This window comes from Protopterus annectens, chromosome 4.part0 (genome assembly GCF_019279795.1).
Source record: "Protopterus annectens isolate FY-2018-M chromosome 4.part0, PAN1.0, whole genome shotgun sequence".
Lineage (NCBI taxonomy): Eukaryota > Metazoa > Chordata > Ceratodontiformes > Protopteridae > Protopterus > Protopterus annectens.
Window position 1 is genome coordinate 639,598,706 of NC_056733.1, and position 11,254 is coordinate 639,609,959.

The 11,254-nt window shown below is 41.2% G+C and overlaps 1 protein-coding gene across 1 annotated transcript in view; it reads right to left on the reverse strand.

The window, feature by feature from the left end:
- Positions 1–9,003, reverse strand: part of B3GNT4 (UDP-GlcNAc:betaGal beta-1,3-N-acetylglucosaminyltransferase 4) — a 1,341,192-nt gene extending 1,332,189 nt beyond the window's left edge. The window contains exons 1-2 of the mRNA XM_044068596.1: positions 8,853–9,003; positions 8,665–8,748 (exon numbers count right to left, since the gene is read on the reverse strand). The gene's annotated coding sequence lies outside the window, so the exon portion shown is untranslated. The remainder of the gene's footprint in view (positions 1–8,664; positions 8,749–8,852) is intronic.
- Between the last annotated feature and the right edge of the window lie 2,251 nt (positions 9,004–11,254).

The following is an 11,254-nucleotide window of genomic DNA, read 5'->3' on the forward strand; positions in this document are numbered from 1 at the left end:
GGAAGAGTAGAGAGAGATGATGACCTCTTTAATCCTGGATGCAAAACCCTTGGTAATGAGATGTGCCACGTAGAAGGACTTTCTGACCACAGTGCCAATGTGGTGGTCGAAGGAGAGGTTGCTGTCAACCTGTGTCCCCAGACCTCTTATAACGCCTTCAATGTTCAGTGGGCTCCCATTAATGTGGTAATTAGTGAGAACTGAGTTTTTCCCAAAGGAGATGATGATGCATTTTTCGGCATTAAACTTAAGGCCTTGCTTTTGACACCAGTCACTGGTCTCAGTGAAGCCTTTCCGTAGGATGTCTACATCACTTGGGGAGTTAATAATGGCTCCCAGCTTGCAGTCGTCTGTGAACTTTGTCAGCCAGGGTCCCTCTATGTTAGCCTGGACTTCTGGAAAGTAGATGCCAAACAAGAGAGGATCCAGGACCGATCCCTGTGGGACTCCACTCGTGACTGGTTGACAGTCTGATTTGTAGTCCGCTACTTTCACACTGTGGGTTCTGTCTGTGAGCCACTTTGCAACCCACCTAGTGATATAGCGATTAATGACTAGTTTGGTGAGTTTATCAATAAACAATAGTGGGGAATGGTATCAAAGGCCTTGGCCAAATCAAGGTAGGCTGTATGAATGGCCTTGCCCTCATCCACAGCTCTGGTGACTGACTCAAAGAAGTCAACCAGGTTGAGCAGGCATGATCTACCTTTCACAAAACCAAATTGAATGGGATCTAGAGTTTGGAGATTCCCTATATCCTTGTTAATTAGGTCCATGATGATGTGCTCCATAGACTTACATATCAGACTCATCAGGCTAATGGGGAGATAATTCCCTGGATCTGTAGTCGCTCCCCCTTTATGCAGCAGTGTGCCATTTGGTAGGGACAAAGTCTGAGGTGAGGCTGTGAATGAACAGGGCACACAGATGTGGTGCCAGTTTACTTTGTAGTTCATGTAGAACACATCCAGGGACATTGTCGGGTCCCATGGAAGCTGTATTATTGGCCTTGGACAATGCAGCTTTAACCTGTGCTGCAGTAATGTTGAGTACCTGGCATTCCTCCAGTATTGTGATTGGTCCTTTGGGGGGGGGGGTAAAGTTGGCACTGAATCTGTCAGCCACTATATTGGCAATATCTGTTGGCTCAGTATAGGAGGTACCACTGTGCAGTAACTCAGAGCAAACCTGGGTATTGCCATGGAGATTCTTGATATAACTATAGAAGGCTTTGTGGTTGTTTTTAGTGTCTGCCGCAATTCTGCCTTCATAGCTGGATTTAGAGGTTTTGATGAGGGATCTCAGATTTTTCTTGAGGCTAATAAGGGAGCTTTTCCAGTCTTGGGACTTCACCTTTTTCTGCAACAGTTTCTTCTTTCTATTGTAGAGTTTATTAATGGCAGGGGACCACCAGATTGGCTTACTTTTTTTGGAGGAGAGCGTCTTGATTCTGTTGGGTATGGCTAGTTCCATGCATTTATGTATGTGTTCATACAGTGCATTGGTGTATGATTTGGCAGGCATGCATCTATTTTCCATTGACATGGGTGCCGTGAAGTTAGCCACCTCTGTTTTTAGGAGTCCAAAGTCAGCTTTGGAGAAGCTTTTCATGGGGGTTACCTTTGTGGCGGGTGTGGGTGAGATGTGGATTTCCATGGTGATTAGTTTGTGGTTGGATCTAACCAGGGAGGAATTGACTATTGGTGTAGAGCAATGGTTACCCATGTTAGTAATAACCAGGTCAAGGATGTTGCTTCCTCTAGTGGGGGTAAGAATGAGCATTCCAAAGCACTGGAATTGATCAGTTCCAGGAAGGAGTGGATCAGCGTATTGGTGCATGAGTAGTTTTAACAGTTGATGAAGGGTAGTTAATGTTACCTAGTATGAGAGTGTTGGGTTGGACCCTAATAGTTTCCTAGGTGCTTAGGAACGTGGAGTGAGAATCTTGGGACATGGTTGGAGACCTATAACAGGCTACGACCTGAATCGCCATCTTACCCAGTGTTAGTTGTACCTGAAGTATCTCAGATGCATTATGCTGGGCTACTAGTCTGGAAGTGTGCATATCCTTTATGAATATGGAGACACCACCACCTTTGGAGCTTCAGTCCATGTTCTGGGGCCGAAAGGTGTGGAATGAGTTATAGCCTGGTAGCGCAGGGGTCCTTTCTGCTGCTTTAAACCAGGTCTCCATTACAGCACAAATGTCAATGTCCTCCATTTTGAGGAGTGCTTGGAGCAAGTGCATCTTGAGATTTAGACTTCTAGCATTGAGCAGCATGACACTCAGACTGCATTTATTTATAGCTGTTACCATGGTAATTTGGTCTTTGGAATATTGCCTAAAAAAAGGTACTATAGGGGTGGCAAGAGCCTTAGCCAGTATCCAGAAACCCAGCGGTGACAGATGCAGGCCATCTCTGGCAAAGCACTGAGTTCTGTCAATCATGTCATCCCAAGCAGACAGATATTGGATCCCCTTAGAATGACACCAGAAACTTAGCCAATTGTTGAAGTCAATCATTTTCTGCTTGTACTGCGATATCATTCTGGGCGATGGTAGGATGCTGCTCAGGGCTAGGGTCATACCTGCCTGGGCCACATAATCTGAGAGCTACTCCATGTCTCTTTTCTTGTAGTCCAGGGAGGTGTATCTCAGGTCATTCAAACCCACATGGGCAGTTACAGTGTCATACTTGTACTTGTTGTGAAGTGACCTGAGTGCATGTGTTATGTGTCGAATTCTGGCACCTGATAGACAGCTGACTGTTACCTTCTCCTTATTCAACCTAGTGAGTGGGACATCAGTGTGCCCCACTATTGAGTCACCTATGATTAGTGTATTGGGGAAGCTGTTTTGCCTTAAGAGTTTAGGTTGAGGGGCACACTGTGTAAGTGAGCTATGTGTCTTGTGGTTTGTGCTGTGTTGTGGTGGTTGAGTGCATTTCTGCCTTGGAGGTCTCTTCTGTTTGGATAGATTTCTATTGAGAGCCTCAACAAAGGTGGGTGTGTGGTTTGTGTTTTTATGTGTGAGCTGTGTTGGTGGGTGTTCTGGAGGGCTATGTGTTGCATGTGATGTGGTACAGGTGTTGACCTTCTCCTCTTGACCAGTTATTGCGGTCTTGGCTTGAGAGTGCATGGCTTCCAATTTGGATATATAAGTGCATCTCTCACAAGTCTGAGTGTTGAGAGGTAAGAGGAGAGGGATGTCTGTGTACATGAGGCAGTTGCTACACTGCCTCAAAATGCCCAAGTTCACCAGGTTAATAGGAGAAAGCACAGGGAACTGACCTTTAGGCATGCCAGGAGGGATGGTCATTATTACTAAGTACTGGAGCTGTTTCCTTATATAGTCCTTGCACAGGAAAAATATCACTCAAGGTGTCTGAATCTGTACAGAGCACTGCCAAGCACTTGAGGGGAAACTAATACGTAGACCCTAAAAAATTAAGGATGAAGTATTTAGGCAGATATTCTGAAGTTAGAAAGAAATCAAGCAGTACTTACTGAAAATAAAGAATTAGCTTGTGAAGAATGATGAAAAGAGAGGAGTTACATGAATGGCTACTGCCTGGCTACTACTAATGTTGGTCTCAGCACAGCTTCACTCTGTTGGGATACAATACTCCTTTGCTTCTTCTCTCACTAGAGGTAAAATTGTTATCACCAATCCCAAGAAGAGAAGCTGGCCATGGCCTGTTTGGTGATCCACAGTCTTGCCCCAGATGATGCAAGGGTCTGCAGGCTTGTAGCCTTTTTTTGGTAGATGCCTCAAATAGCAACCAGACCAATCAGGTTAGTTAAGCACAGACACTCACTCTCCAACCAGAAACAGTCAGGAATCAAAGCACTCTGCTCATACTCTCACCAGGATCAGAATATAAGTACAAATTCCAAGCTGTCATCTATAAAGCAGTTATTAAACTTTCTGTTGATCAGCAGTCCCCAGGAAATAATGTAACTGCACTCCTTCTCTTACCAGGAGAAAACAGAAGCACTAATCCCAAGATTAGTATTGAGAGGCAGAATGTGGGCTCTCCAATAACTGGTGGTCTTGCAATAGATACTTAGAGGCAAGATGAAAAAAATGGTTTATCCTAAACACTGCAGTGTGCACTAGAGGAGTTAGATGGGAAAGTAGGTAACTTAATTTTTACCTGTCTAAATAGTTAAGTTTTAGTGGAGAGTTACTATTTTTTTTTAAACAGCAAGATAGATCGAAAGGGGTGGTCACTTTTGTATTCTGGTACTATGGAATACAGCAGGATGGCCAATAAATTTAAATAGTTGAAGGGGAGTGATTTCACAAAATGGTAATTTTCTGCTTACTCACACCAGCCAGTAAAAGCAGAGAGGAAATAAGAAATATGGTTATATTCACATAAGGGGCAGGCAACTAGAAAGACAGTAGTGTTTAAGAACACAACAGTAACCATGTGGGAAAAATTTATGTCTAGCTCACAAGAGACAGAACTGTGGTCTCTTTTCAAGTTTTAATATGCAGTTAAAAGCAGAATACAAGTAAAACGCAGTGTAAAGAAAACAAATCACAGTGTACAAAACAGAAAAAGGCAATAAACTAATACAAAATACAACAAATAAAAAGCAAAGTAACCTTTCCCTCACAGCAAACTGTAGCAGAATCTGGGTGAGCATTTCCAGTAAAGCTCTGAAATGTTTTAGTTTACCCCTTAAATAGAAGGTTTAGTTCCTAGCTCCCTCCCTCAGTTCACAGATGACTAACCTTAATTGACCTGTTGTAACTTATGTGTGACTCCTTAATTGACTTGTTCTAATTTATGTCTGACTCACAAGAGACAGAGCTGTGGTCTCTTTTCAAGTTTTAATATACAGTTAAAAGCAGAATACAAGTAAACTACAGTGTAAAGAAAACAAATCACAGTATACAAAATAGAAAACGGCAATAAAGTAATACAAAATACAACAAATAAAAAGCAAACTAACCTTATATCTGTATTTATGTGTGTTTGTATGTATTTTTGTGCATGTGGGTTTGTGTGCACACAAATCTGTGTATGTGTGCTTGGGTGTTTGCATATGTGTGTGTGTGTGTGTGTGTGTGTGTGTGTGTGTGTGTGTCTATATCAGTGTGTTTATATGTATTTGTATGTATTTTTGTGTTTGCATATATATGTGTGTGTGTGTGTCTGTGTGTTTGTGTGTGTGTGTTTGTGTGTATGCACACAAATCTGTGTCTGTGTGTTTAGGTGCTTGCATATTTGTGTTTATGTGTGTGTGTGTGTGTGTGTGTGTGTGTGTGTCTGCATCTGTGTGTTTATGTGTTTTTCTCTGTATTTATTTTATGTTTATGTGTGTATGCCTGCATGTGCATGCATGGATGAGTATGGGAACTTGAGACCCTCTTATTCTGCATGCATTTTACAAAGAATGCATCTCCTGCCGTGTGTGTGTGTGTGTGTGTGTGTGTGTGTGTGTGTGTGTGTGTGTGTGTGTGTGTGTGTGTGTGAGGGTGTGTCTGTGTGTGTGTGTGTGTGTGTGTGTGTGTGTGTCTGTGTGTGTGTGTGTGTGTGTGTGTGTGTGTGTGTGTGTGTGTGTGTGTGTGTGTGTGTGTGTGTGTGTGTGTGTGTGTGTGTGTGTGTGTGCACGCGTGCGTGTGTGTGTGTGGTGTATGTCATCTACTCTTCAGTTCTGCATTTTTTGTGTTACCACGCCCATAAGGAAGGGTTTCTGTGCTTCCATTGCACTGTGGTATATACTTTACACTTGATTGTTCTTTCTACTAAAGCCGAAGGATCTCCCCAAAAATGTCAAACATTCTGCACCAGAAGATCAATAACAGACACTTGTTTGGAATTAGTATTTTATGCAGATGCAACCCCCTACATCCCTTTCTGCTATTTGATATAATCATCTCTGCAATCATGATTAGTCAGAGAAAAGGCGAATACTGTTTTATTTACACAAAAGGTATTTACCTTTCTCCTTTCTTTGAGGGATTTAGAGAAAAGCAGAATATCTGAAACACGGTGCTTTAATTAGTACAACTAAAGTACTTGTGTTTTGTCAGAAGAAACAATATCCAAATAAAAACCTCAAGGTGTTTTTCTTGTTGCAACTCACTACCCCATTTTTCCTTTGGAAAGTAACACTTTAAAATATTTATATGTTTCCAGTATATTCCCCCTTTGTATATTAGAAAAATACACAATGATGCCTTTCAGCCTCTCATTGTATGACTCGTGCTATATAGCCCCGTACACAGCCCCGTATTTTTCCTTAAAGCAGCATCCACTCATAATCCTTCCTGAAAAGATGCCTCTGGAAAGAGTATGGTACTGTTCCTCAAAGTGGAATTTTTCAAACAGACTATGTGTGAATTAAAGTCTCTGACTGACGGATGCAGTGAAAATCCCAACATCAGAGCAAGTATCTGATGCCAGCTTGCCTGTCATGAGAAGAAGCTCAATCCACAGTGCTGGTGACTCCTGGTAGAAGCTGGAGAGATGGCATCAACATCACAAGATCAAGCTTGGTGCAGAGTACACCCAAACACAGCTCTAGTCTGTACTCTGTAGCCACAGTAGGAGTGCTGTGTAAGACACTGGCATCAATGCCACAGCATAGCAGTACCCAGCTTGGTGACACACGTGGAAGCATTAAGGTCTTAATAAAAATAAAACAAAAGTTCCCAGTGTTATACCAAGAAAGGCACCACATCCACAGCTAATCCATCTTTTCTCTTGTCAGTTTTAGTAGACAGAGGAGATGGCCCTGCTGTGGTGTCCAAGAGGTCACTCCAGACGCTTTGGCCGGGGGGGGAGGGGCAGGGAGACACTGAAGATGTACCCGATAGTTTTAGTGCTATTGGGGGGGGGGGATAAAACCAAAGACCTGAAAAAAGAAGTACAAGGAGGGAAGCAAAGCCCTCTGTACCACTGAAAGTACACCAACAGTGAGGTCACTGCCCTTTGGAATAAATGAATGTTATAATTAGTGCAAGGAGGCCAGGGTGGCTGTTCCGCCCAAATGTTCATGTCTTCAGGCTGATTTTGGATTTTCCATACATAGCAAGGCTATCTGTAGTTCTTTCCTTGGTACACTGTACAACTAGCTGCTGACTGTCCCAACAATGAACAAACATACCAGGCTTGTTTCGGTATTGTTCTGCTATCTGAGACTCCATTTTAGTGTTAGAAGTCCTTTTTTAGTCCTTGCACAGGAACAATATCACTCAAGGTGTCCCTTTTTTCAATTGAATACATCAAAATAACATCTTTTTGAATCTTGGGGGACAGATCACTCTCGAGTTGTTTATCATGTATTCACATACCTTGTAATAGCTGCACTGTTTGTTTTTGAATAATCTGGAGACATTAGACAGTAAGAGCATTACATCATGTCTCCTGTTATGCTGCTGTGTAAAATGCCTGCCAAGGCAATTTCAAGCCTGGCTAGCAAATCACCCCATGAAGCAGTACCTTAAACATGAAAGTGAAACCATCTTTCAAAGCCTTAAACTGTTCTAAAATGACCTCACAGCCTGCAGATAAACTACATTAAATTGCGTAATTATTTAGCATATTTTTACAAAGTATATTAACTGTAATATTCCATTTAATTTTTCACGTGATATATATAAATATCCTCTAGATTTTTGCAAGGTAAGTTCATAGGTTCATAGGTATGTACTAGGCTATCTGTCCGAGGGCATTTATAAGCCTAGCCAGAGTGTGTCGGCTTTCGCCGCCCCATTGATTAATTAACTGATCCTCTGTCAAGCAGAGCCAATGAAATGATCACAAGGGTGTATTTTCTGTTACCCATCCACTCGTCAAGGTTTCTCCCTGAAGAGTGTTAGTGAGGGGCTCTGCCTGATGTAATTTGGAATTTTGTTCCAAAGCATGGGGAGTCTCTGTGACAGGAATCTATCCCTCCAGCATGTTCTATTTGTTGTTGTGGCAAGGTTTAGCTCACTAGAGCGCATGGCTCGCAGTGACTTGGATTTCTTTAGGTGGAGCATGTCCATCAATTCGGAGTTGGACATGACTCTGTAAGTCAGGCAGAGATAACCTCGGAGTAAGTGATATGCCACTGAATACAGCCAGAGTTTTTTCAGTCGGGCTGCATAGGACATATGTTTGAGACCAGTCTTGGTGAGGTACTTTCCAGCTGTTGGAAGTGTCTTGTGAGGTACATCCCAAATGGGGCATTGTACTCTATGATGGGTCTAATGAGTGATGAGTAGAGGGGCTAGTAACATGACAATAATGGAACTAGAATATTGCCAGGACTGAAACTGTTTGTAATCCACAGGAAATCAAACAGTGATAATCCAGTTTCACTAAATAATCATATCAGAATGTTTTGGTTAGAAGTGCTTCTCAAACCATTCACTGCACTTAAAAAACAAAATTAAACAGATGCACGTATGAAGGTCAGGATGATACAGTAATGAAAAGCATACTCCATAGTCACACTACACTTTGAAAAATAGCAAACAGCCACCCACAAGTTCAGCAAGGATGACACAGTAATTAAAAGAAGATTCTACAGCAATGTACAGTGTTACCATCACGAGCTACGAAGTTACAAACGTTAAATGAATGCAACATTTGGGAGATTCTGAACACTGAACGTGGCTAGAGTATGTCACTAGCTTAAAAACATGACAAAAATTCTTACCAAAATGTCTGGTTTGGAGTCTTACTTTGCAACAGGTAAAATAAATTGTGTTGCTTGTAGCTGGATAGTTCACATATCACCAACCTAGAATGAAAGCAAAGATTAAAGGAGATGTTTACGTTATTTCAGAGCACAGGAATAATCGTCAGAAAAAAGTACTTTCAGTCTGTAGGAAGTCAATACATAACTGCAGTAAATCAAGATGTGGCACTGAAACCCAGACAGCTTTTCTGTAGCAGTTATTAGACATACTTTTGCTGAATAGGATATAATAATGGAACAATTTTAAACATGGTTGTCATCACTTTTCCATTGTCGGTGCATACATAACAGCACCTCGGTTTGATACGTACCAGTGGGAGTTCCGGTGAGGCAGTGGGGAGGGGCTGTAGAGTTCTTTTGCAGCAAACAAATCACCATCTGGAGTAAGTTATGGAATCATTGGGAAAAGTTTTGGCCAGAATAAAGTGACAGCACTGGAAAAACAGTATTTGTGTCATCATGCTAAAAAAAATATCAAGCATTTCCTGCATACTTTAGTGCTGGAAATCTGCAATTACATGAAATATATTTTGTACAGCACCATGGCAGAAAGTAAACCGCTGGTGTTATGACATGCTCACTTATCTTCTGCTCTTTTTTTAGATATGACACATTTGACAGTACTCATGTTTACTGTTCTTATGCTGTAAGGCTGCAGCTATTTGTTTGAATAAACACTTTCTGAAGACTAAAATGTAAATGCAGAAATGAAATTGCATATAGAACTAACGTTATAGGCTGTTCTGTTTCTCGGAATCATCACTTAAGATTTTAGGACTTAGAAATAAACAGTTATATGGATATACCTGCTGCATCATCTACTGCAAAGCTGCATTTTGCTTTTCTTTCTTTCTTTATGCATTTTCTGAGTGGTTTTATAGTATTTGTTGTCCACTGGAGGCTGTGATTTGTATTTCTTTGTAATAGGGACTGTCAATGTGATTATCTGTATCTTATTGCTTTGTGAAAGCGGTGGCTTTTCCATTTATTTACTCTCTGACTTACCTGCCTACTGCAGTTTAGGGCCACAGGAGTGGCAGAGCCTGCCCACCACCCTGTGCATGCAAGGCTGAAAAACATATCCTCAGTGGAGCAGCAGGGTGCGATGTATTACATTTCATGATGGCTGTACATATATGATAAACCCCCTGACTGTATTGAAATTTGATCCTATCTGAGAAAGGGTCCCTGTAGTCCAGGCCACTTACCTGTATGACAAATAAATGAATATTTACTATTTGTTTTATTCTGTTATTAACTGCAATTGTTTGGTGACCAGACTGACTGATAGTTGTTAACAGGGCACGTGACCCGGGCATTAGCACTTTTCAGCCATAACTTGGGCCAGCTTAGGTATAACAAGACAAAAGCTATTACCTAGATACATTTAAGATACAGAAATAATACATGAGTATATGAAAACACAGAATTACATTTTACAGACTGAGGGAGGACACAATAATTGTTGAGGATGATAACTAGTATAATAACTATGTTAAAGAACTACTAGGTGTAACCAGATTTAACAGAGAAGAAACATAGCAGATGATGCAGTCCTGTAAACACAAGGCACACAAGGGTCAAAATCAGCAGGGGCCAAACCTCGAGCTACTTACCAAGAATAAAACATCAAGATGAGCAGAATGAAAGGAGCAAAAGAAACAGCATCACTCAACCACTTCCTGTGTTAAACATTTATATAATCCTGCCCTGCCTTCCTCATACCTCTGTTTATTCCCCAAATTAGCAAAGAGTTGACTCCAGTTTGTTGGTGAAGTCTTATTACAGCATTTTTCTTTCTTTCTGTCTTTCTTTCTTTCTTTTTTCTTTCTTTCTTTCTTTTTTCTTTCTTTCTTTCTTTCCAGTCTCAAAACCAGACGATGGCATTGTTATCATTAGGGCCCCTACATCTTGAAAACATAAGGCATACTTAAAAGAGAAGATTCTTAGCCTTTGACCTGACCATAGGGGATGGATGGGGGGGAGGAGTTTAAGGAGAACATCATAGCAGCAAAAGCACAATAACTCTGTTCACGTGTTAATCCTTTACTGTACAAGATGTTACTCTGTGACCAATGCCCTTGTCATAGCCAGCCAGTGGGTTACAATGAACAAGAGTCTGCAGTCCTTTCCCAAGCTTCTGAGGCTGTCATCTCAGCTTTGAAAAAAATCCACATGGCTTTCAGATACCATTCAAATAGACCACAGGACAGAAAACATACTGTGTATGCTAGGTTATTCATCTCTAGGAAGAATATGGAATGGATGTTTGCGTTGCTATATGCACTGTTGCTTTACCACCTGATATCCTGTGATGTGAATGGAATATAGGACTTTAGTGAGCCAACTAAAAAAAAAAAAATAATTATATTACATGGTTCTTTTAACACATTGCCTTATTTATTAAAAAGTGTTTTTTATTTGATAATCAGGTAGTGAGATTGCTCAACAGGATCTTTCACAGCCATGACCCAGGTAAAGAGCACAGTAATACACAATGATACTGTTTCCCGCCTTTCCTAGCTAGTATAGTCCAGATCCCAAGCTT